Source organism: Bombina bombina, chromosome 8 (assembly GCF_027579735.1).
Source record: "Bombina bombina isolate aBomBom1 chromosome 8, aBomBom1.pri, whole genome shotgun sequence".
In the NCBI taxonomy this organism is placed as follows: Eukaryota; Metazoa; Chordata; class Amphibia; order Anura; family Bombinatoridae; genus Bombina; species Bombina bombina.
Window position 1 is genome coordinate 64,443,256 of NC_069506.1, and position 25,006 is coordinate 64,468,261.

The 25,006-nt window shown below is 35.1% G+C and overlaps 1 protein-coding gene across 1 annotated transcript in view; it reads right to left on the reverse strand.

Annotated features, from left to right (window-relative positions):
- KCNAB2 (potassium voltage-gated channel subfamily A regulatory beta subunit 2) overlaps nt 1-17,036 on the reverse strand; it is a 676,769-nt gene extending 659,733 nt beyond the window's left edge. Inside the window, exon 1 of the mRNA XM_053690401.1 lies at nt 16,922-17,036. The gene's annotated coding sequence lies outside the window, so the exon portion shown is untranslated. The remainder of the gene's footprint in view (nt 1-16,921) is intronic.
- Between the last annotated feature and the right edge of the window lie 7,970 nt (nt 17,037-25,006).

A 25,006-nucleotide genomic window follows, 5' to 3' on the forward strand; every position in this document is an offset into this window, starting at 1 on the left:
GCGCATGACGAGCCCTTCTCGTCATGCAGGGGGATCACCGATCACACACTGTTTTTGGTGATCCCCCTCACTATAGGCCAGGGATCATTGGTGGCCTAGTGGGTGGCTTCATGGGAGTGCTGGCGACTTCACCACGTATGCACGTGGTGGCGTCACAAAGATGGCTGAACCCGAAAGCTCACTGTAGCTTCAAGGGAGCTGGATGAGGGGAGGTTCTTCAAAACCATCAATCTCAGCTCCTATAGCAGCTACAAACCTCTAAGACAGATATCCTTAAACTTGGCAACAATGGTAAGTACCTATAGGTGCCAAATAGTTTTGTAATCAACAAGCACCTGTTAGGGGGGGGGGGCAATATAGCACTAAAGAGACTCATAGAAAAATTAGTTAAGTCTGTAACAAAAAAAAAAAAAAGGGAGTGCTTTACCCCTACAATTATATAGGAAAAATTCTCACTGAATACTACAGGAACTATTTTTAACCATTCATACTTTATTGGTTTAACTATTGGTATCTAGCTAATACCCTATCTGTAATTATAAAGTCCTTGCCTGCACAGTCATGGGGAATGAAGTTCCAAAACCTCTGGAAGGACAAGAGGAGATCTGCTGTAAGACCTCTCATTTGAAAGAGACCAGCTTGTGGTCTTGGAGAAAAACAACAAAAACAATCATTTAAAAAAAAAAAAAAAAGCAGAACCCCCCCCCCCAAAAAAAAAAACCACACATGGGGATTTGCTTGGGAATAGCCCATTATGGGCCAGATAACGACTGTAGTGTAAATGTTTGCGCTCACCGGGCTTACCGCTCTTATTACGAGTTAAAAGTAAACAAGATCGCATGAGCGCAATTGCAATTTACACTAGCATCATTACTGCAACTTCAGAGCGCTAGTTAACCGTTTCACGAAACATAAAAGTGTCACAAAACACATTAAAAAAAAAATACATTAAAAAGTACAGTTACACTCACAATAACAATATCTAATAAAAATTATTAAAAAATAAAAATATGAGGTCTCAGGTGTTAGAAAAACAAAAAGCAGCCAAAGGGCTTTAACATTGAGACGCATACAAATATATCTCTAAATAAGTATAAAGGTCTTAAAGGGACACTGAACCCACGTTTTTTCTTTTCTTTCATGATTCAGATAGGAGCATGCAATTTTAAGCAACTTTCTAATTGACGCCTATTATCAATTGTTCTTCATTCTCTTGCTATCTTTATTTGAAAAGCAAGAATGTAAGTTAAGAAGCCAGCCCATTTTTGGTTCACAACCTGGGTTGTGCTTGCTGATTGGTGGATACATGCACCCACCAATAAACAAGTGCTGTCCAGGGTCTTAACCAAAAATTGGCTGGCTCCTTCGCTTAGATGTCTTCTTTTTCAAATAAAGATAGCAAGAGAACGAAGAAAATGTGATAATAGGAGCAAAATTAGAAAGTTGCTTAAAATTGCATGCTCTGTCTGAATCATGAAAGAAAAAAAATGTGGGTTTAGTATCCCTTTAAGGTTTTGTTTTAAAAAAAAAAAAAACATTTACTGCAATTATTTTTCAGTGGCCAAAATTCACCCATTTGCGTTATTTGGAGGAGCAAATCTAAGCTTTAATCCATAGACAACAAGGCTAATGTTAGTAATAAATACATTGTTTTGCACTTGTTATCTGATAAAGCCAATTAGTGACATACATGCAGCAGAGGTCGCCTTGATAAGTTAGCACGGTGCATTTTAAGTTCTGAGAATTTGAAATCGCTCAACCTTCAGAGCTAAATAGCATGAAAAGAGGGCAAAATAAACAAAATATATTTCAAAGTGGTTTCATTATGCACAACTAAATATTTTATGTAAATTTCTCAAGGTGTTTAGTCTTCCTTAAACTCCTATCTATTCTGTCTTCTACATCTGTCTATACTGTGAAATTCCTCTCTATAATTGCACTCACATTTGAAGAATAAACAGCCAACCATTGTTGGCCCTGAGCCTCAGTTTGGAGAAACACTAAAAACATAAAAAGCAGAAAGAGTAATTGCTATATACTCAATTACTACGGAATGACAAAAGCCGCACTAGAGCAACCAAAAATAGTTTGCGTTTCTTATTTATTTTGCTTGAGTGTATAAAAATCTCATCACCTACATATTATACCAACCTATAAATAAATAAAAAAAGCTCGTCCTTACAAGCAGAATATCCACAAGTTACTATGTCGGAAACAATCCGGTGTATAAAGTCTCATGAGTAAGGAGGCACTTAGTGCATAAATCACGCCACCCCCCCCCCCCCCCCCCCAAAAAAAAAAAAAAAGGACTTTAGAACTGCTTGTGCTGGTAACTATATTCAAAACTTGTGGACCTTAGTGCGCATGCAGGCTCCAAATGTTACACAGAACAAGGTGCTGAGATAGAATGCGGCGGGATGCAAGTTCCTCATAGTCCAAATAGACACACTAGTACTAGTAATGTCAACATGGCAAATCCTAGATACGTAGCGATCCTGCAGGTACTGTAGTGATGGCAGTGTTTGGATCTATACGCCCCACTCTGTGATACTTCACTCTATCTTTACCAGTATGAACAATACACTTGTCTGCCTTTAAAGGGAAATAAAACAGGTTGAGATGTGTGCATATCACAAAAGGGCTAATTAATTAAAAAATAGTTTGCAAAAAAAAAAAAAAAGTTTCAAAATTGCTGGCAAGTATTTTAAAATAATTTTCAAACATAAGCAAAATGAATTACATAGCTAAGCTGCCTGGAGAAGCCAACTCCACCCCCCTCTTATCAGTGTTTAGACACAGGCATTGTATTTCAACTGAGTTCACAGGTTCTAGGCATGCTCCAGCAGATAATCCCTGTTCATTTTTGCATTCTACCAAAACAATAGATATAGATACAGCCATAGAAGGAAATGTGTGGGGGGAGTTAGAGCTTTACAATTCAGAAACTAAAAAGAAAGGGTTAATTGCGAGGCACTGCAGTATAAATTTGAAGGTAAAGTAATAAAAGTACATATTATATTTTGTCTCTATCCTAACTTGTTTCATGTTTCATGTCCCTTTAAGCTGTGTCTCTTCCTTTTCACTTCCAGGTGCCGTTATTCCTTACTAATGTGGTCTCATTACACTTCAGTCAATCCTTTCTTCTGTGAATTGGTAAAGGATATTTGTTTTAAATTAGGTAGTTATACTAAAGCATCAGCTCAATTGCAATGTGTTTTAATAACTGGAGAATAGAGAAATCTTTGAAGTATTATAATGTATTGCAAATTAGCTACAGAGAAGAAAAAAATGTTTAAAGGGACAGTCAAGTCCAAAAAAAAAAAAACTTTCATGATTCAGATAGGGCGTGTCATTTTAAACAACTTTCCAATTTATTTTATCGCCAATTTTGCTTTGTTCTCTTGATATTCTTAGTTGAAAGCTAAACCTAATTTCTTAGACCTTGAAGGCCACCTCTAATCTAAATGCATTTTGATAGTTTTGTTCATCGCCAATTTTGCTTTGTTCTATTGATATTCTTAGTTGAAAGCTAAACCTAATTTCTTAGACCTTGAAGGCCACCTCTAATCTAAATGCATTTTGATAGTTTTGTTCATGTGTTTCATATAGATAACTGAGCTCATGCATGTGAATTTACCATAGAGACAGCTAAGAGATTGGCTAAAATGCAAGTCTGTCAAAAGAACTTAAATAAGGGGGCAGTCTGCCGAGGCTGAGATACAAGGTAATTACAGAGGTAAAACGTGTATAATTATAACTGTGTTGGTTATGCAAAACTGGGGAATTGGTAATTAACGGATTATCTATCTTTTTATACAACAAAAATTCTGGTGTTGACTGTCCCTTTAAGTTTCTAAAATGTCCCTTGAATACATTTGTTTTTTTTTCTCTTGGTCTAACAAATAAATTATAAAAAGGTAAAAATGTAGTAGTAAAAGGTTTATTGCTCACTAGAAAGTCATGAGAGCAGATCATCAAAGTGCTTCTTTTAAACAGCGCTGCTTCGTATTTGACTTTTCTCTTCAAATAGCACTTTGATCTGGCTGCACTGTGTTAAGGAAAACGTACACAGTGCAACTAGTGCACAGCACTGTTTAAATGGATAATCTAGTCAAAATTAAAAACTTTCATGATTCAGATAGAGCGTGCAATTTTAAACAACTTTCTAATTTACTCCTATTATCAATTTTTCTTCGTTCTCTTGCAATCTTTATTTGAAATAGCAAGAATGTAAGCGTAGGAGCTGGCCCATTTTAGGTTCAGCACCTGGGTAGTGCTTGCTGATTAGTGGCTACATTTGGCCACCAATCAGTAAGCGTTACCAAGGTGCTGAACCAAAATTGCTCTAATTTTGACTAGACTATCCCTTTAAAGAGAACAGCTTGCAAAGCGAAAGAGCTAACAGTTCCTGCTTGTGCCCTGTTCTTTCTACAAACATGCTGCATATTCTGCAATGACATCTCAGGTTACCGCATATTCTGCTTTAGGGCAAACAAGTATATTCAGTACTGTGAGATCCCTCAAAGAATTTTAGAAAGGCAAATTTTAAATGTAAGAGCTGTTTATCTTGCTATGAAGTCTACTTTATATGAAGAACAGGGACAACCACATTACAATAAAATGCTCAAAAAAAAAGATTTTGTGTGATTTCTCTCTATGCTAGGCCCTCTGTTCTCAAACCATTTCTATAATTCATTTGAAAGAGAGATACAAAATAAGTTGTGCATAAAAATGTGAAGTACACGCTGTTGAAACAAAAAACAAAAACAAAATTAAAAACTGTATCAGTTCAGTTGTCTACTTATACCATACCAGGGCATACGAATAGACTGGTCCGGTCACCAAATGCAACCTAAAAATTTTAAGGTACCAGCTCGAGGGGCGACCTGACATTTTATGTGGGACATAAGAAGCAATAATAAAAAAAAATAATCAAATTGCCTTCCACATATGCACGCGCACGGGAAAGGAGGGAAGAAAGGAGAGGTTATTTCTGTTAAATGCATTCAAAGACCTCCCCTTATCTCCATGGCTCTAGGTCTCTTCCTTGTCAGTTGCTACTATCCATTTTTTTCCCTTAGGGGACAATAAGGCCAGACTGTACATATTACAAAGATAATATCCCTGTTTTTTCTACCTGGTGAAAGAAAAATATTTTCTATAGTTAAAGCTTTTTTATTAATGCTCAAGTCCCAAGTAGTAAGCGGTTTGCAATGCATTCAAATTGGGACCTCTGTCTGCAACGCATGTGAGATTACAATAACACTGTTTATATTGCCTTTTTAAATAAGATATATACACACTACATGCAGATATGCACGGGCGACTAAAGTTGCTTGTGGGCTGGTAAGTTTTGTGATTTACTCGCCCGATGGGCGAGGGGATTTTTCGGGTATTCGTAGGCCCTGTCATACTAATGAGAGTTGGCTGATGTGTGCTTCCTGCTCATATTTAATGGGACACCGTAGTATAAAATTTGTATCCCCTTAATGTGTTCCAAATTACTTGTTATACCTACTGCAGATTATTAAATGAATGATAAATTATCCTTCAGCTTTATTTCTGTATTCCAAATAGATGTTTTTTTCCTCATGAAAACCCTAACCTAGGACATGCCAATAACAGTGGGCTGAGCCTGCAAGTAAACAGACCTGCAAATGTTATTTATGTTAGGTAATGCAATGCTAATTATTGCTGGGACGGTTAAATAAATACAAGCAGTTATTTCATATACAAATTATCTCTCTTCATCATCCCCCACAGGGAGACTAATAAGTGTTGTCTTCTCTTTACATAGCTTTACTCATATGTTCAGTATAGGTAGGGATACAAGGGCAAAAGTACCTATTTCAAATAACAAATAAAGTTAAAGGAAATGTATGCAAACTATTAAAGTGATGGTACTTTCAGCATGACATTTTTTATACTTCATGACTGAAAGTCCCCTTTATTTAGAGCACTGGTAAATCCTAGCGTTTAAAAAATATTAGGATTTACCATCACTTTAAATACATTTCAGAATGTAAAATAGCCCACCGGGAACAAATTAAAGACAAGAACATTTTAGAATACAATACCCCTTTAAATTCTGCACTTGCATACCAATAAAAACAATTGTCAGAGTATTATGTCCCGTTAACAATCAAATATCAAAATCTAATTATGTGAGGTTCATGCTAATCAACATATAAATGTGAATACATAAAACGTTACATATAATAAAAGAGCAAGTTAAAACAAACACTGAGATTATAATATAAAATATATATATGTGAAAACAAAAAGCTCTTATATAAGATAGATAGATAGATAGATAGATAGATAGAGATATACACACACACACACACACACACACACATACATACACACACACTTGAGCCCTGCAAAAGAGATTAAACACATAGTTAAAGTAAGCTCATCAGCAACAATGCACTACTGGGAGCTAGTTGAACATATAAGGTAAGCCAATCAACAGCTATGCCTTGTGTCATTGGCTCACCAGATGTGTTGATTTAGCTCCCAGTAGTGCACTGGTGCTGTGTAGCGGAACAATGCAGGGGTTAAATACAGTTAAAAGGAACATTCTAGTCAAAATTAAAAAAAAAAAACGTTCATGATTCAGATGGGGCATGCAATTTTAAACAACTTTCCAATTTACTTTTATCATCAAATTTGCTTTGCTCTCTTGGTATTCTTAGTGGAAAGCTAAACCTAGGTAGGCTCATTTGCCAATGTTTAAGCTGTTGAACAGCCTCTTATCTCAGTGCATTTTGACAGTTTTTGACTGTTAGACACTGCTAGTTCATGTGTGTCATATACATAACATTGTGATGGAGTTTTTTTTTTTTTTTTTTTTTTTTTAAGAGTCAGCACTGCTTAGCTACACTGTATGTCTGTCAAAAGAACTGATATTAGGGGCCAGTCTGCAGAGGCTTAGATACAAGGTAATAACAGAGGTAAAAAGTATATTAATATAACAGTGTTGGTTATGCAAAACTGGGGAATGGGTAATAAAGGGATTATCTATTTAAACAATAAAAATTCAGGAGTAGACTGTCCCTTTAAAGTTAAGCAATAGTGCAGTCATAAAATGCTGTAACATATTGTAGCAGCACTTTCGTTTTGCACTTGTATGTGCCTTTATATTCTGAAACACTTCACCTACCAACTGTGGTGACCTGTATAAAATTATCAGACATCAATAGTATTTTGGAAAATGTTGGATGTTTTGATTTTGAACATACGGAAGATTTTCTTTTTACTTCTCATTAACACTATCCTATGTATTTCTATGAAGAATAAGGTTTACATGATAAACACAGGATGATCTTCACTGCTTTATTTGTATTGTCAAGAATTTTGTTACAACTCATGGGTGTAACCTATTTTGTTACCTGGTTATGTAAAATTATTGTTATTTAAAATGTAATTAAAAGGAAACATCTTAGACTAATATTTAGCTACATAAAGTATCTATTTTATGTTTCAGCTATTACAGCTGTTCCACTGTTCTGTTATATTTGCCTACTGTGTAACGTTTTTGCCTACCAAAGTAACACGTAGGGGCAGATAGAGCACTTTCATATCCGCCATTTTTGTTTGAAACAGAGGCTGATATCAAACTATTGATTGGATGGTGATATTTGGCTGTTTTGAGTGCAGATCTCGCTCAAACATAAAACATTAAAAAAAATTATTATTTTTTAAATAATGATGTATGTAATTAGCTTGTGATGATAGCATTACATTTTATAAATGTATTTTATTAGGGTACAGATATGTTTCCATTATTTTTGTTACATAGCCTAAAATGAACACTATCATCACAAGCTAATACCAAACATAATATTTTGTCTTTAGGTTTAGAGTATTTATGTTTGAGCGAGCTCTGCACTCAAAACAGCCAAATATAACGTGGTCGGAAAATTATACAAAATCTGATCACTATTTTAACATCAACCTGCTTTTGAAACAAATATAGCGGATATGAAAGTTCTCTATCTAGATGTAGGCTTGGCCGTACATGTTACGTAGGTAGGACAGCGTAACAAGGTAGGGAAATATTACAGAACACCTCCTCTAGATTGTTTTTAAAACTATTCAAAATTAGAGCTCAAAATATAAAATGTGCATTGGTGCATTTCAACTGTAAATAGACAGATTTTGCATTAAACTTCCATTAGCAAAAATGCATTACTGTTTATCAGCAGCATACACACATATGCTGCGAGTGCCCCGTGCACTAATACTCAAAAACCATAAGTTTTCAAAGAGTCAGCGGCGGCTTGTATGACACGGATGGAATAAACACCACTGTCAGCTCTCTGAATAGGCATTGTGTTTAAATACTGGTGCACAAGCTCGCACAGCATATGTGTGTATGCTGCGGAAAAACAGTAATATCTTGCTAATGGAAGTATAATAGAAATTTGCTTTTATTAAAAAATAAAAATGCACCCATGCACATTTCAATTTTGACCTTTTTATCCTTTTAAAGGGGCATTCCAGTGTAATAACTATTATACTATTATTATTTGTTAAAATGTTAGTAAACAAAATGCCCAATTCTGTTGTGCACTAAGGCACAACGCCTACTGCTCCTGAATAATACTGCAGCTGATGAGCCAATCAGGAGCATCCTTCATACACATGCGCCAACCTCCGTTCCTTCTCTTGCACAGAGATGGCATGGGAGCCCACCAGATGGGGGAAAACATATTTAGATTATCATTCATTCAATAATAAACAATGCTCTATTTAAAGCATTATTATTACACTAAAACAGTGATGGCTAACTTTGGCACCCCAGATGTTTTGGAACTACATTCCCCATGATACTTAGGCACTCTGCAGTCTAGTCGAGCAGCATGGTAAAAAGTAGTTCTGAAACATCAGGGGTGAAAAGGTTAGCCATCACTGCACTAGTAAATCCTTTAAACCCCTTGGACATAGGTACTACATCACACAGTACTTTGCCTAGGGAACTGTGCTGACATAGTACCTACCTCCAACACAGAGGTGCATACTGGGGTCCCCACACAAAAGGGGATCCCAGAGAAGCTTTTATAACCATATGTGTTATGGCTGTACAAGTGTTATGTAAATAATTTCAGGGAGAAACCCTAAACTATTCTTTTAATATGATCGCATTTTGTGGTGAAACAGTTCTGTTTAAAAGTTGTGATAGCGAAAATGCTAGAAATTTCCAGTAGTGATGGGGTTAAAAGCCATTATTTAATATTTTACAGAAAAAATCCAGGCAATATGAAAGTAAAGGAAACTAGTACAATCTATTTTTATATGTATCAATCCAAAATATATTAAATTATGCATGTCTATAATTCTACTATTGCAATGAGGTTAATACTGTATTGAAGGCTTCCCATTGGCAATGTCATGTTGAATATTGAATATTTCATTTGCCCGGTAGAGTCAGGATAAAGGCTCACCCTAGGCAGCATGCCTGAAGTTGTTTAATCTACTGATTAATTATAAAAAGGACAAAACACCACTTATTGGATAATTATATGCAACTTTTAAAATAAATGATTATACAGTACGCTGTTATTTTTCTAAAGTTTTGCAACAATTAATTTCTTGTTAACCCTTTAAGGACACAGCTTTCAGTTTGCTCAATTGTTTTATGACGGAAAAGTTGCAATACTAAAGATACATGAAATCAAAAGCTTTTTAGTGGACCTAAACAACAGAAATGATGCTGCAGCAGAAAGTATGTGTCAAAATAAGTGCAGGGAGTTGTAAAAGGCCTAAAAATGCTTCTTGCTATTTAGTTATTCTTTGTAGATATTCCTCGTGTTCTTGTTCCTGACTTCTCTTGTGTAACTTTTGTCTGTTTCCTGACTTGCTCCTTGCCTGTACCTTGTTGCTTGTTCCTGGCTGGCTATCAGGCTGCGGACCCTTATATCCATGTTTTTGTTTTGTTAAATGCTGATTCCTCTTTCTGCTTCACTACTCGGCTACAGGCTGACTTACTAATTCCTGTCCTTGACTTGAAACCTGACTACTCTCCCAACTACCCCTCTGATGCTGTCACCTGTTTATTATTGTTGCCTGTACCTTGTTCCTGGCTGGCTATCAGGCTGCTGACCCTTGTATCCATGTTTTTGTTTTGTTAAATGCTGATTCCTCTTTCTGCTTCATTAATCGGCTACAGGTTGACTTACTAATTCCTCACCTTGACTTCTCTCCCAAATACCCGTCTGATGATTTCACCTGTTTATTGTTAGGCTTCACAAATAATTAGAGGAATATAGTTGTTCATCAAGATAAACATATTTTTGAATAAAATAGGGATAATAAAGAAACTGTTTCAATGGAAAAGTCAATCTAACAGGAAGAGCAGGTCTTTGTACATCCAATTTGTAGATATTTGTTAATAATTGGCCAATATGGACATTTTTTTATTTTATTTTTTTACACAAAAAATGTTATATTCAGCACAGGTGCATCCATATAAACTATACACACACTAAGTACTGTAATAAATCTGAACTAATCTCTTTTAGATTGAGCAGTAACATTTTTATTTTAGTAGAATATCTCTTTAAACAGACCTCTTAGTGTAAGCTCCAATTAGCCCTCTGCCCTAGAATTACAATAACCACACAAGCCATTACACCATGGGTTGACTGACTTTTTTCTTATTTGGAAGCCAGCAAGAATCAGTAGAGCTTAAAGGGACACTGAAACCAAATTTTTTCTTTTGTGATTCAGATAGAGCATGCAATTTTAAGCAACTTTCTAATTGACTCCTATTATCAAATTGTCTTCATTCTATTGTTATCTTTATTTGAAATGCAAGAATGTAAGTTTAGATGCCGGCCCATTTTTGGTGAACAAACTGGGTTGTTCTTGCCGATTGGTGGATAAATTCACCCACCAATAAACAAGTGCTTTCCATGGTTCTGAACCAGAAAAAAAATAGCTTAGATGCCTTCTTTTTCAAATAAAGAAAGCAAGAGAATGAAGAAAAAATTGATAATAGGCGTAAATTAGAAAGTTGCTTATCTGAATCACGAAAGAAAAAAATTGGGTTCAGTGTCCCTTTAAATTCACATATTTAAGGAGTCAGAAGATGTTTGCATACAGGAATGTGACTTGTAGTTCCAGTAGTGTTTGTGGGGAGAGTTACATAATGAAAGTTCTAGGTTATGTAACTTTAACATGTGAATTATGATAATGGATTTTTTTATCTCATACATTTATAGATGGTTTTTAAAAAATAAATAGAAATCGCCCCTAACCTCACTAACAACAAATAAATACAAATCTGTTGTAAACGTCCCGGATATCCATCAATGGTGTATGAGAACTTATGCACAGGTATTAGATGAAAATAATATCTCCTACTAACTAGAGAGGAGAGCTCAAGTATTGCTTATGTTGTGTCTGGTGATCTTAAAGGGACACTGCACCCAATTTTTTTCAGATTGGGCATGAAATTGTGAGCAACTTTCTCATTTACTCGTTCTCTTGCAATCTTTATTTTAAAAGCAGGAATGAAAATCTTAGCAGCCAGCCCATTTTAGGTTCAGTACCATGGATAGTGCTTGCTTATTGGAGGCTTACATCTACCCACCAATAAGTAAGCATAACCCAGGTTCTCAACCAAAAATGGTCCAGCTCCTATGCATCACATTTCTGCTTTTTAAATAAAGACAGCAAGAGAACGAAGAAAAATTGATAATAGGAGTAAATTAGAAAGTTGCTTAAAATTTCATGCTCTATCTGAATCATGAAACAAAAAATTTGGGTTCAGTGTCAATTTAAAGTGAAAGTAAATTTTCAATGTTGTGATTATAAGTTTAGTCTAATACAGTGCCCAACATTGTAGTCGCTAACTTAATTTTTTAGCAAATATAACAGAACTTATATAAAATATATATTTACATCTGCCGTTTTTTTATTTGCTTCCTCCTCCTCCTCGCTTTCTTCCGGCTTTCTGTATAGAAAATATTTCTGCTTTCACAACCGACGTTTGCGTATGTAAGCGTCTGCGTTCTCGTACATGCCAAGCTATGCGCATGCGCTAAGTTACGATATCCGCTCCGTGTAACAATAAATGATGAGCGATATGAAATTCCCTTTGCAAATGTGCATGCGGCTGACGGGAACACGCTTGTTGAGTGACTTCAAGTTTTGGCATTCACGCATGCGCACTATAACAAGTGGGAGGTTATCCTGGCGATGTAGACGCCAATGGGGGAACCAATCCGTTAGATACGGATTAAATTGTCACGCGTGCAATAAAAAATGTTTTGGTGCAGGCGGAGGAACGGCGGTAGTCTTCGGCAAAATAAAAAAGGAAATAACAATAGTTATAAAGCGATTTAAAATAATTAATGAAGAAAAGTACACTATATTTGATATCAAACGAGCAATGACTGTAACTTTACTTCCACTTTAAGCTCTCAGGTGAGATGATCTAAACCACTGGTTTTCCAACCTGTCCCCATGCCTCCCTAACAGGCCAGATTTTGAGGATATCTGAACTAGAGCACAGGTGAAATAATCAGCTGATTAGTAAACATGGTTATTTTACCTGCTCTCATCCAAGGTAATACTGAAAACCTGTTAGGGAGGTCTGATGACAGGTTAGAAAACCAGAATTCTAAAATGATCCTCCAACAATGTGAGATCACTCATAAGATTCTAGAAAGGTACATTTTGCTATGTGTGTATGTAACAGGTAAACCAAGTGCTCCTGGGTAAGGCAGGGCAATCATTTTTTCTATGTCTGCTTGCATGCAATATATTGGGAGGGATGCTGGGTTTGTTCTGAAATATACAGTAGTGAAAACAGAAGTCTAGTTATCAATTGTGCACAAAAAAAAACACTAATATAACACACATGATAGAGAGAGATAATATATATATAATATTTTTTTTTTATTAAGAGTAGAGAACGATGTGTTTAGCAAAGGTGTCAAACATATGTGAGCAGCAAGGGTTAAGCACACAATCTTCTAAAAACTCATAAACACCAAAAGGTATATGCTCCAAAGATGCAGAACAGTTATGTTTTGCACCAAAATGTCCCTTTAAATACTTTAGTAGCAATTTGATCTTAATTTACAATAGTGGTCTTGATGGATAAAAATACAGTAAAGGTACAAGCATATCAGTTGATAGCATACCCCTTTTTAAGATTATATCAAACATGATGTAGTGTTTTAACAAAACTTCAACATTTTCAAAATTGTACACAAATAAATCTCCCCATTATTGAAATACACACAAAAATATTTTCAACAGACAACCAAAATGTAGCTTATAAAGCAAGATTTATAACACAGGAAGTATGAATGACAAGGGAGGCGAGTGCAGAGGGACTCAAGCGTTAATAGAATAGCAATTGACAAAATACTATACAGAAGATCTTCAACGGACCAAATATTTAATTGTGCAGATAAAAAACAAAATAGCATTGTATTTTCATTATGTACCCCAACTTATTATCCTATAATTTAAAGGAAAATTAAAGTCAAAATTAAATGTTTAAGATTCAGATAGAGCATGTCATTTTGAGACACTTTCAAATTCACTTCTATTATCCAATTTACTTTTTCTCTTGGTATCCTTTGTTGAAAAGCATATACACATGCTCAGCAGCAGCAATGCATTACTAGGAGCTAGCTTGTGATTCGTGGATACACACATTTGGATTCTGCATCTTGTCGTGTGCCTAACTGTGTTAATACCTTTGCAGAGGTTAAACACATAGTTATGTGCCAGCAACAGAGCAATAATAAAATGTTTCCACATAGAGCATTTTCTTTTTCAACCTTTATGTCAATGTAACTCTAGGAAGTGCACACTGCAGACATATCCATCTCCAATTGGCCTCAGCAGACATGATCAGATAACATTCTGCAAAATAATACATATTTTGCCAACAAAACATCTGTATGAAGCATTTTTATTCCAGAAACAAGACCAGATCAGCTCCTTCAAATAAATCAACTGATGGGGGGAGCTGGACAATTGAAAAACAACTGCAGCAAACAATAAAGTGTATTCTTAGTCTCACAACCAGCTAACAGTTTATTTCAAGACTAGGTCTTTTATGGCAGCAACCTGTGAGCCACAGTTCTAAGAATTGTCCTCCTTGCATCTTTTTAATGATTATACAAGTAATGGTATACAAAGTCACTTGTCTGTGTCTTGGCTGAAAATATCCTCCTGCACAGGAGTGACAATGCATTGCAGCTTCCATTTAAGATTTTACTGTGTTTAACCCCTTAGTGTAAGATTAAAAATAATTAATAATGGACATCTGCACAATAAGAAAATGCTCTAAAGAATTAGAGTATTTTTTATTGCATTAACATGTATCCAACACTTTTTTTTTTAGATGTCCTTAAAAAAAACAAAAAAACACATGAAACCCATTTTTATCTTTCATGGTTCAGATAAAGTTTAAACAAATATTTCTAGTTTACTTTTGTTATCAAATGGACTTTGTTTATTAGTATCCTTTGTTGAAAAGCATGTAGGTGGGCTGATGAGCCCTATATGACAGCACTACAAGAACCCTAGATGGCAACTGTGCTCAGAGACAGCTGCCATTTAGTGTCCCAAACACATGCCCCATACCTACGTAAAGGGACACTGAACCCAAATTTTCTCTTTTGTGATTCAGATAGAGTATGAAACTTTAAGCAACTTTCTAATTTACTCCTATTATCAAATGTTCTTCATTCTCTTGGTATCTTTATTTGAAATGCAAGAATGTAAGTTTAGATGCTGGCCCATTTTGGTGAACAACCCGAGTTGTTCTTGCTGACTTATGGATAAATTCACCCACCAATAAACAAGTGCTGTCCAGAGGTCTGAACCAAAAAAAAAGCTTAGATGCCTATTTCAAATAAAGATAGCAAGAGAACGCACAAAAATTGATAATAGGAGTAAATTAGAAAGTTGCTTAAAGGGACACTGATCCCAATTTTTTCTTTCATGATTCAGATAGAGCATGCAATTTTAAGCAACTTTCTAATTTACTCCTATTAGCATTTTTTTCTTCATTCTCTTGGAATCTTTATTTGAAAAGCAAGAATGTAAGTTTAGAAGCCGGGTCATTTTTGGTTCACAACCTGGGTCCTTGCTGATTGAACAGCACCAATAAACAAGTGCTGTCCATAAACCGAACCAAAAACTGGCTGGCTCCTTAGCTTAGATGCCTTCTTTTTCAAATAAAGATAGCAAGAGAACAAAGAAAAATTGATAATAGGATTAAATTTGAAAGTAGCTTAAAGGGATACTAAACCCAAACTTTTTATTTTATGATTCAGATAGAGCATGCAATTTTAAGCAACTTTCTCATTTCCTCCTATTATGAATTTATTTGTTCTTTTGTTGTCTTTATTTGAAATAGCAGTAATATAAGGTTAGGAGACGGACCATTTTTGCTTCAGCACCTGGGTAGCACTTGCTGATTGGTTTGCTACATTTAGCCACCAATCAGCAAGTGCTACCCAGGTGCTGAACCAAAAATGGGACGGCTCTTAAGTTTACAGTATACCTTTTTAAAATCAGGATAGCATGTGAATGAGGAAACATTGATAATAGGAGTAAATTAGAAAGTTGCTTAAAATTGCATGCTGTACCTGAATCATGAAAGAAAACATGTGGGTTTAGTATCCCTTTAAAACTGCATGCTCTATCTGAATCACGAAAGACAAAATTTGGGTGCAGTGTCCCTTTAAGTATGCTATTCTACAAAGAATATCAACAGAAAAAAAAAACTAAAATTTGATAACAGAAGTAAACTTTTTTTATAAATTGTATTCATTAAATATTTTTTTTTTTTAGATTTTGGTTTGCATTTCCCTTTAACATTCAGAATCCCCTTAAAAACCATCTATATTGCCTTTCCACTGCAACAGTTGTCAAAATGTGTTTATATTTATTATATATATATATATATATATATATATATATATATATATATATATATATATATATATATATATGGACAGCAAATCTTTTAGATAATCTGCAATAAAAAAAATAAATGGTTTTGAGTTGATGAATCCCTCTCCCCCTTTACAGCACAATACACATTTGTATATTCAGGAAATTTCTGGTATGTGTAATATATATAACAAGTAACAAAATAAGTGCTGAACCTATATATAAGCATTGATTTATAAATCCCAGTTGAAAAACTGATATGCAAAATGAATGCAGATGTGGCAGATGGAGCAATAACACAATTTAGCCACCAACACTATACAAATCCATCCATGAGATCACAGTGCTGTGTACATTCAATGCCGCTGCAGCATTGACATTGACCAGTCTGCAGAGGGACCAACACAAACCAATCACTGAGGATAACTCCAGATCGTGGTTTATCCAAATTTAAAATAAAATAAAAAAAAGTGTTTCTTATTTTACATCAATGCAGGGTGGAGAATTGGATGGGTAGAGATGGAATTCTGAGAGAGAAGGTGACATATGATGAGACAGCAATTCCCCTCCACTGCGGAGCAATGTGCTGCAACCAATGGGGATGTGATTACACTATAATAATACTAAGTATATACTGTCTGTGAGTATCACTATATACAGTAAATATAGAACCCAAACCAATACACACATACTAGAATTACATTATTATTTTATGTGGTTATTGCAGCAAGACATGTTCTATGCTTTACAGATTCTGCACTCATTTGCTGTCTGAGCGCCACCTGCCAGAGGATGTGGTTGCGAGCTCACTCTTCCAGATATGAGATGGTATTTCCCCCCTTGTAAAGCTGCAGAAAGAGGAGGGAGGAGGATACACCAGTGCTATGTATAATAATACCCACAGCAGTCATAACACAGCATTACTGCAGTATCCCCAGAACCCTAAAGCTGCATTTGTGCTTATAAATAAGGACTTATCACAGCTTACCTGGTTGACTTCTCCCGTAGTCGTTATTATTTTTGCCGCCGCCAGCCCTATTTCCAGTCAGAGATGGTCCTCTCCCCTCAATACTGACCTCGTGGGAGAGCAGCTGTCGGGCCCCGCCCAACTCGGGCGGATTTTTTTGTGCTACAGAGATACCGATTGGATAAGCATATTGTCAGTCATCTCTGTTGTCTCGCTGATTGGATTTCAGCAACAGTTTTGGGCGTAAATGTAATCACGTCCCAGGATGACAGTTGTCTGGGTTGGATGTTTCATATGTCATGTTTTTTTTTTTTTTGACGTGTTTAAATTAATTGGCAGGTAGTCTACTTGTCAAACTGTAGACTGCTTTCAGTGCTTATCCACAGATTGTTAATAAAGCAGAGATGTTATGTATTTATTATTAATAGTTGTGGTTTCCTGATGTTTATGTCTCCAAGATTTGCAGTACAGAATATTTCATGACTAAAAGCTTCAGCAATACCGCAGTGTATTTTAAGGGCAATAAACTAAGTTGACATTTATATTATGGAGCTCATATGTAAATACAGTTACAGGCTGTATGTATATATATATATATATATATATATATATATATATATATATATATATATATATATATATTCTTTATATAAAGTTTTCATAGATCCAAAGCAAATATTTAGATATCTTTATTGCGAACATCATACATTGTGAATCCTATATAAGAGAGTCATTTTAATCTCTTAGCTGCAGTACATTCCATAACAATTCGTTCCAGTTCCCTGTGGCCACCACTGGGTTAAAAACGGACCCAGGGACCAATCTGGAGAGGCAAAGGCCGCTTAAAAAGGCGTCTCCTGCGGGGATTTTATCACCATAGTAACGTGATGCTGAGCTACGGAGCATACCAAAGCTTTATTCACCAAAGGGTGATTTTTTTTCCCCCACTTAACTGCAATACTTTTAATTTACATTTTTTTTATTATTAAATTATATGAACACTAATTAAAACAATGCAAATGGTTATATTTAATAAATACATGATTCACAGTAATATAATTATATTTAAATAAGTATAACTTTTTTACCTCACCTTTATTTGTCTTAAATGGTTCAGCCCAAACGTATGCTAACATGGAAGATGGAAGCAAACTGCTAATGAATAGGGGTAAGGAATATTTACTACCTTAACAAAGCTTCTCAGATGTGTAGTTACAATGTAACTTATATGAATACAAAAGTAAATGATTCTCCTATTTATATTCAGTTAGATTTCAAAATACTTATAATGATTCTGCTGTTTTTTTAGTTCCTTCTATATGAAAGTACAGCTTCTAGTGTTTATGTGAATTTATCTTCTTATGCTTAAAAACATATGTGTGGGTCACATTTATGTGCTTCTATATTACCAAAATAGAGCTTTGTGTGATTTTGTGTTTGTTAAACTGTTGCCAGAATAAGAATTCTTTGGCAAGTGATGTGCAGGGGAAAAGAATGCAGCAGCTGACTTTATACAGTCTTAGGTAGCAATTTTAGAGTGCTAGGGTCAGACTGTGTGGTGCCCTGAGTGAAGGACTCTGGGAGTGCCTGAGGGGTGTTGTCAGTCTAGTTCCTGACACCCCACTGTGTAGGATACATGTGTTACTGCTATGTACTGGTGCATTACTTTATAGCATGTTAAATGGACATACAAGTGCAAAAAGAAAATACTCTAGTATGTTAGAGCCTTTAATTATTTTACTAATGGTTACAATACACTACTGGGTCCTTGCTAAATACACCTGGTGAGCCTAGGACAAGAGACATTTGTGTGTAGCCACCAATCACCAGTTAGCTCCAGTGTTCTTCCCAGGGCCTTTTTAGTGGGTGCACCACCCGACTGATTTTACTGACCATCCAGCTAAAATTTAAGCCTATATTAAATATATTATTAGGTAATATTAATTGTTTTTAATGTTTATCATTTAATCAATGTACGTTAAATTATTTTGTATTGGAAAGCTTAAGCAACATTTATAAATGACAAAAAAGTTATAATATTGTAAAGTAGTACACTGCCCCCACCCGGCTACTTCATAATGCCACTCAGCTGGCAACATTTTCTGTGGAGAACACTGTAGCTATCCAAGATTAATGGAAACAGCACACCTGTGTCATTTTTCAGTGGGGCACGGAGTGACAGACTTGCCAAGTCTCCTCAATATCAAAAAAATTCAAAGAACTGCAGCCACTGCATTCAATAAAAGACCTTTATTCTTTCATATATAGGGTCCCAGCAACATATATGTTGCTGGGACCCTATATATGAAAGAATAAAGGTCTTTTATTGAATCCGGTGGCTGGAGTTCTTTGAATTTTTTTGAGAACACTGTAGCTCCCAAGTACGTAGTGCATTGCTGTTGCTGCGTCTAACTAGGTATGCTTTTTAACAAGGGATACTAAGAGAACAAAGAGCATTTTATAAAAGAGGTAAGGGAAAAGTATTTTAAAAGGGACAGTCTACTCCAGAATTTGTATTGTTTACAAAGATAGATAATCCCTTTATTACCCATTCCCTAGTTTTGCATAACCAACACAGTTATATTAGTATATTTTTTACCTCTGTGATTACCTTGTATCTAAGTTAGTTAGTTAGTTCTTTTGACAGACTTGCATTGTAGCCAATCAGTGCCCTCTCATAAGTAACGTCACAGGCGTGAGCACAATGTTATCTATATGGCACACATGAACTAACACCCTCTAGCTGTGAAAACTGTCAAATGCATTCAAATAAGAGGCGGCCTTCAAGGGCTTAGAAATTAGCACATGAGCCTACCCAGGTTTAGCTTTCAACTGAGAATACCAAAAGAACAAAGCAAATCTAATGATAAAAGTAAATTGGAAAGTTGTTTAAAACAACATGCCCTATTTGAATCATGAAAGTTTAATTTTGATTAGACTGTCCCTTTAAAATTAAATGCTCTGGAACTATGAAAGTTGTTTTTTAGCCACTGATTTCCACAGCTTGCCTCTCCTCCACTTGTCCTGTTCTAGCAGAGTTTATCTGCACAGGAAATCTGACAAATGAGAGAGTCTGGGCACTGCATATGTCCCCTGCAGTGTATCTAAGTTCGGAAACAACAGAACCACTCTTTTAGCAAGTAACACGGGCTGAGTACATAAACACATATAAATAGATGGTAGCAAGTGAGTGAGTTATTTCTATTACTAAATGGTATTAGTGTGTGAGGGAGTGCATGTATATGATTTTATTTGGAATGAGGCAGAGTAGGAAAAAGTCCCCTGCTTGTATTTGAAATGACTGAACAGGGGGCTGTTATAGTAAAGTGCTGAAAACCTTTTCACTTGGCTGCATGCTGTGTCTGCTTAGTGCTATCTGGGAATATATCCTCCTTGTGTATGGGTGGGCCTTGGAAATTGCTTAAAAGGGGCACATTTCATTTTATTTCATGTATTGGATTTTTTTTTAAAGGGACATGAAATTCAAAAAAATTTCTTTTGTGATTTAGACACAGCATACCATTTAAAAAAAAGTTTCCAATGCACTTCTATTATCAAATTTACTTTGTTCCCATGATATTCTGCATTAAAAACATACCTAGGTAGGCATCTAAGCACTATATGGCAGGAAATAGTGTTGCCATCTAGTGTTTTTGAAAATGGCTAACATTCTTGCAAAACTGCTGCCATATACGGCTTCAGAAATGACCCGGCACCTAAGCTTACGTTCCCAACTTTTCAACAAAAGATACAAAGAGAACAACAAAATGATAAAGGGTGTTTCTACGTTGAGGGTGTCAATGTCTGCTATCAAATTAGTTGTGTCTTAAAGGGATATAAAAGTGCAGAAAGTAAATGCTCTAAAATCAGCTGCAGAGCAGCAACATACAACTGGGGCCTAGTTAAATACATTTAGCAAGCCAGTGACCAAAAAACATATGCTTGTAGCCACCCATCACCAGCTTGCTCCAGTTAGTGCCTTGCTGCTCCTGAGCCTACCTAGATATGCTTTCCAACAAAGGATACCAAAACATTGAAGATTGATAATAGAAGAATTTTATTTTTTGGATTTTATTTTTTTTATTGAGGTTTGTCATTAATACAACAATATAGACAATTTGTAAACTGTTATCCAAACATACAATCAGAAACATAAGCAGCGTGGTATAGTAATATCAAATGTACAATCATATAGCACTATATGAGGGCTTAAATGTGCGAACTCTAAACTATACAGAAAGCTAATGTTAAATCTGCAGCTATTAGAACATTCTGGACAGCAAAGACCTCAGATATTTGTTTTTATGATAAAGAATCTGCAGCAAAGCCTTCCAACTGGCACACTGGGTCACTTTTGGGCCTTATCTTCTTCAAAATAACTGTAAAGAAGCCAACTGGAATATATGGGACCACTTTTGGATCCCAACAGTAATAAAATTATCATAGTAATATACAACACAGAATATGTCCAAATTATATTATTATTTTAGGTCGGCCAGAGGGGGAGAAATGTGGAAATGGGGTAGAGGGGTGGTCTATTCATTAGGGAGCCTAACTACGTTGTGTTATGTTCTAAAGAGATTAAACCATGTCCTCTTAGATGAACCATATGGAGTCTAGTGGGGGACTGCTGGGAACAATGTAAAAGTGAATTCAAGTAGCTTATGTGTCAAAATTCCATCTTAATATATACAGTCTCAACTTGTGTTATCCTCCACACGTGATAAAATAAACAAACTGCTCTTCACCATCTCAGCCGCTGACGACAAAGTAGCAGCTAGGAAGAAAAAGGTCATAATAATAGTGAGGGAGTAGGGTGTTATGGGTAATGTAACACATACTGCGTAGACCAGTATACTGTATAGTGCGTATTCTAGTTAGTAGAAAATATAATTATCGAATATGTAAACTATGCATATATATTCAAGAACCCCACCTGCTCTGTTAATGTATACACTCACTTAACACTGAAGCTCGATTCCTAATGTATAATAAATAGTGAAGCATGGCGTAAGTGGGGCAATGGAATATGGGATAATCATCCATTCAGCACTAATGTGCAGCAAATCTAATAAGTCTCCCATAGTCGTATATGTGTATATATCCAGAATAAAGATCTAACATAAGGCTATAACTATAGGTTCAATTTAACACTGAATCACTTAGAATATACTGTATATAGATAAATAGCACTAACTGACCCCGGCTAAATTTTTAGAGGACATTAAAATAGCTAGAAATAGAAGTTACTAACTCAGTTTGCACAAGAAAAACAATGGCTACCACAAAATAACCGTTAAGCATGGCATATATGATAACTGTTGAGCATTCGACTATAACCTGTTTATGATATCTATATTAGTCCAAAGGACAAAGTCAGATAATAGAAGAAATAATAATAAAATAAAATAATAAAATAAAAAAATGAAAATCAACAATTTAAAGTTTTTTTTGTTTTTTGTTTTTTTAATTCTTTTATTTATAAAGCGACAAAAATATATATAATTTTCCCCTCTCTCTCCCTCTGGAGCCCAATCTATAGATCCTGCCGTATTCCAAGTAGGACTAAGTCTTTATTTCTGAATGGAAATATAATAATGTCCTTCCTGAGATGTTTAGTGGCAAATTATGCCAATGGTGCAGATCTTCTTTGACCTTTAGAGAGTATTTTTGTAATACTTAAGGTATACCAGGTACACGGATCTCGCAAAATGTTAATACCAAGATAAGTAAATGAATGTGTTGCAACTTTAAATGGTGTAGATACTATAGAGAGATGCTGTTCCTTAAGCCAGAAAATTTCTGATTTTGATGTAAATACTTTATAACCAGAAAAAGAACTAAAAATATCAATCTCTTGTAGAAGTTGTAGAAGTTGCAAAATTGTTCCTTGAAAGATTAGAAATATAAATTAAAAGATTGCCCGCATAGAGGGCAACCTTAATTTATTTTTTACAAATCTTAATACCTTCAATTCTCTGACGGATAGCTATGGCTAAAGATCTATGGCTATAATAAATAGGAGAGGTGAAAGCGGACAGCCCTGTCTAGTCCCTTGTTTTAGAATTATGTTCTCTGTCAGTTGACCATTAATTAACAAAGCTGTTTTAAAGGTGTGATAAATATTCTTCACAAAGTGCAAAAAAAAACCATGCAAACCAAATCTTTTCAATGATTTATTGATTTATGATAAGGATAATGATTTATTTATTTAATAGTGTATTGCTCTCCGCATTCAGCAAGGTCTGTCGGATCTGATCCGCACTTTGTTAAATAGGCCCCATAGCTTCCTTTGACAGACAGTAATCTATTGTAAGAAATAATTAGCTAATCTTCGCAGAAGCATTTCTGCCTTTAAGAAAACCAACCTGATCAGAATGAATTATTTGGTTTAAAGGGCTCTGAAGTCTGTTGGCAAAAATAGTAGTTACAATTTTGTAATCAGAATTTAATAGGGTTATTGGCATGTAGGAACCCATTTCAAGAATATTTTTTACCTTTCTTTAAGGTCAAAGTGGTCCAGGATGCAAAAATGGCATCTGAACATGGTGGTTAAAAAGGTTTTTAAGATATGGGATAATATTAAATTTCAACATTTTATAGAGTTTGTTGGGAAGTAAATCTGGTCCCAGGGTTTTATGTAAGGATATAGAGTCTATACTATCCGCAATTTCTTTATTGGTAATAGGAGCATTAATCAAGGGTAGTAAATGTTCTGGGCAACTTGGGACCAAGATACTATCCTATAATTTTGCTTTATAATCTAAGTTATGGTTTTATATATGAGTTTAAATCAGAATAATAGGAAGAGAAAGATAAGATCTCTTTGGAGTCTTTATGAATATTACCATTTGATTGAATCACTTCAATGCCTTGAGAACTAGAGGAATTTTTAATTATCCTGGCCAAATGTTTACCCGTCTTGTTCCCATATCTGCAGTATTTAGCCTGCATTTTTAACTCAGTCAACGTTGTAGAATGGAGGAGTAAAGTATATTGTTCTTTCTTGGCGTTGAGATATTTAACCCAATTTTCATTGGAGGAATTTAAGAGATATGTATTAAAAAACTGTTCGGCTTCTGTTGCATTAGCAATTAAAGTTTAGTTTTGAATTTCATCTCCCTTTAAGGCCCAGTTGCACTTCAGTGTAGATTTAATAAAGAGCTATAACATAATGGGTTTTTTCCATGCATAAATATTTTAAAGTTTATATAGGGCCTTCAAAGTCATAATTAGACATTCATGATTTACACAGAGCATAACATTTAAAATAACTTTCTAATTTAATTATATTATTTAATTTGCTTCCTTCTTTTGTTATCCTTTGCTGAAAGATTTATCTAGGTAAGCTCAGGAGCAGCAAAGAACATGGATTCTAGCTGCTGATTGGTGGCTGCATATATTTACTGATTGCCATTGGCTCACCCATGTGTTCAGTTAGAAACCAGTAGTGCATGCTGCTCCTTCAACAAATGATACCAAGATAATTAAGAAAATGTGATAATAGAAGTAAACTGGAAAGTTGTTTAAAATTGTATTTTCTACCTAAACCATGAAAGAAAGAAAAATGGGTTTTATGTCCCTTTAAACTTTCATGGTTTAGATGGGGCATGCAATTTTAAACAAGTTTCCAATTTGCTTCTATTATCAAATCTGCTTCATTCTCTTGGTGTCCTATGTTAAAGGGACAGTCTAGTCAAAATTAAAATTCCATGATTCAGATACTGTAGAGCAGCAATTTTAAGCAACTTTCTAATTTACTCCTATTATCAATTTGTCTTTGTTCTCTTGGTATCTTTATTTGAAAAAGCAAGAATGTAAGCTAAGGAGCCGGCCCATTAGATTTAACAGGCAAAAGCAGACGTTTAAATGTCAAAATAAAGGTAAATTAGATATTTATAAACAATTTGAAACACTCCAGGGTGTAAAACAGATCATTGGGAACACATTAAAGTGGAGAACAATTTACAGTACAATGTACCTTTAATTTTACTGTTCCTTTAAAGGGACATTAAACTCTTGAATACAACTACAATTAGCATCTACTAATCACCGAGCTATTGTTTTTCCTCCTTGTGTCTGCAGCTGTCTTCAAAGTTGTTCTCT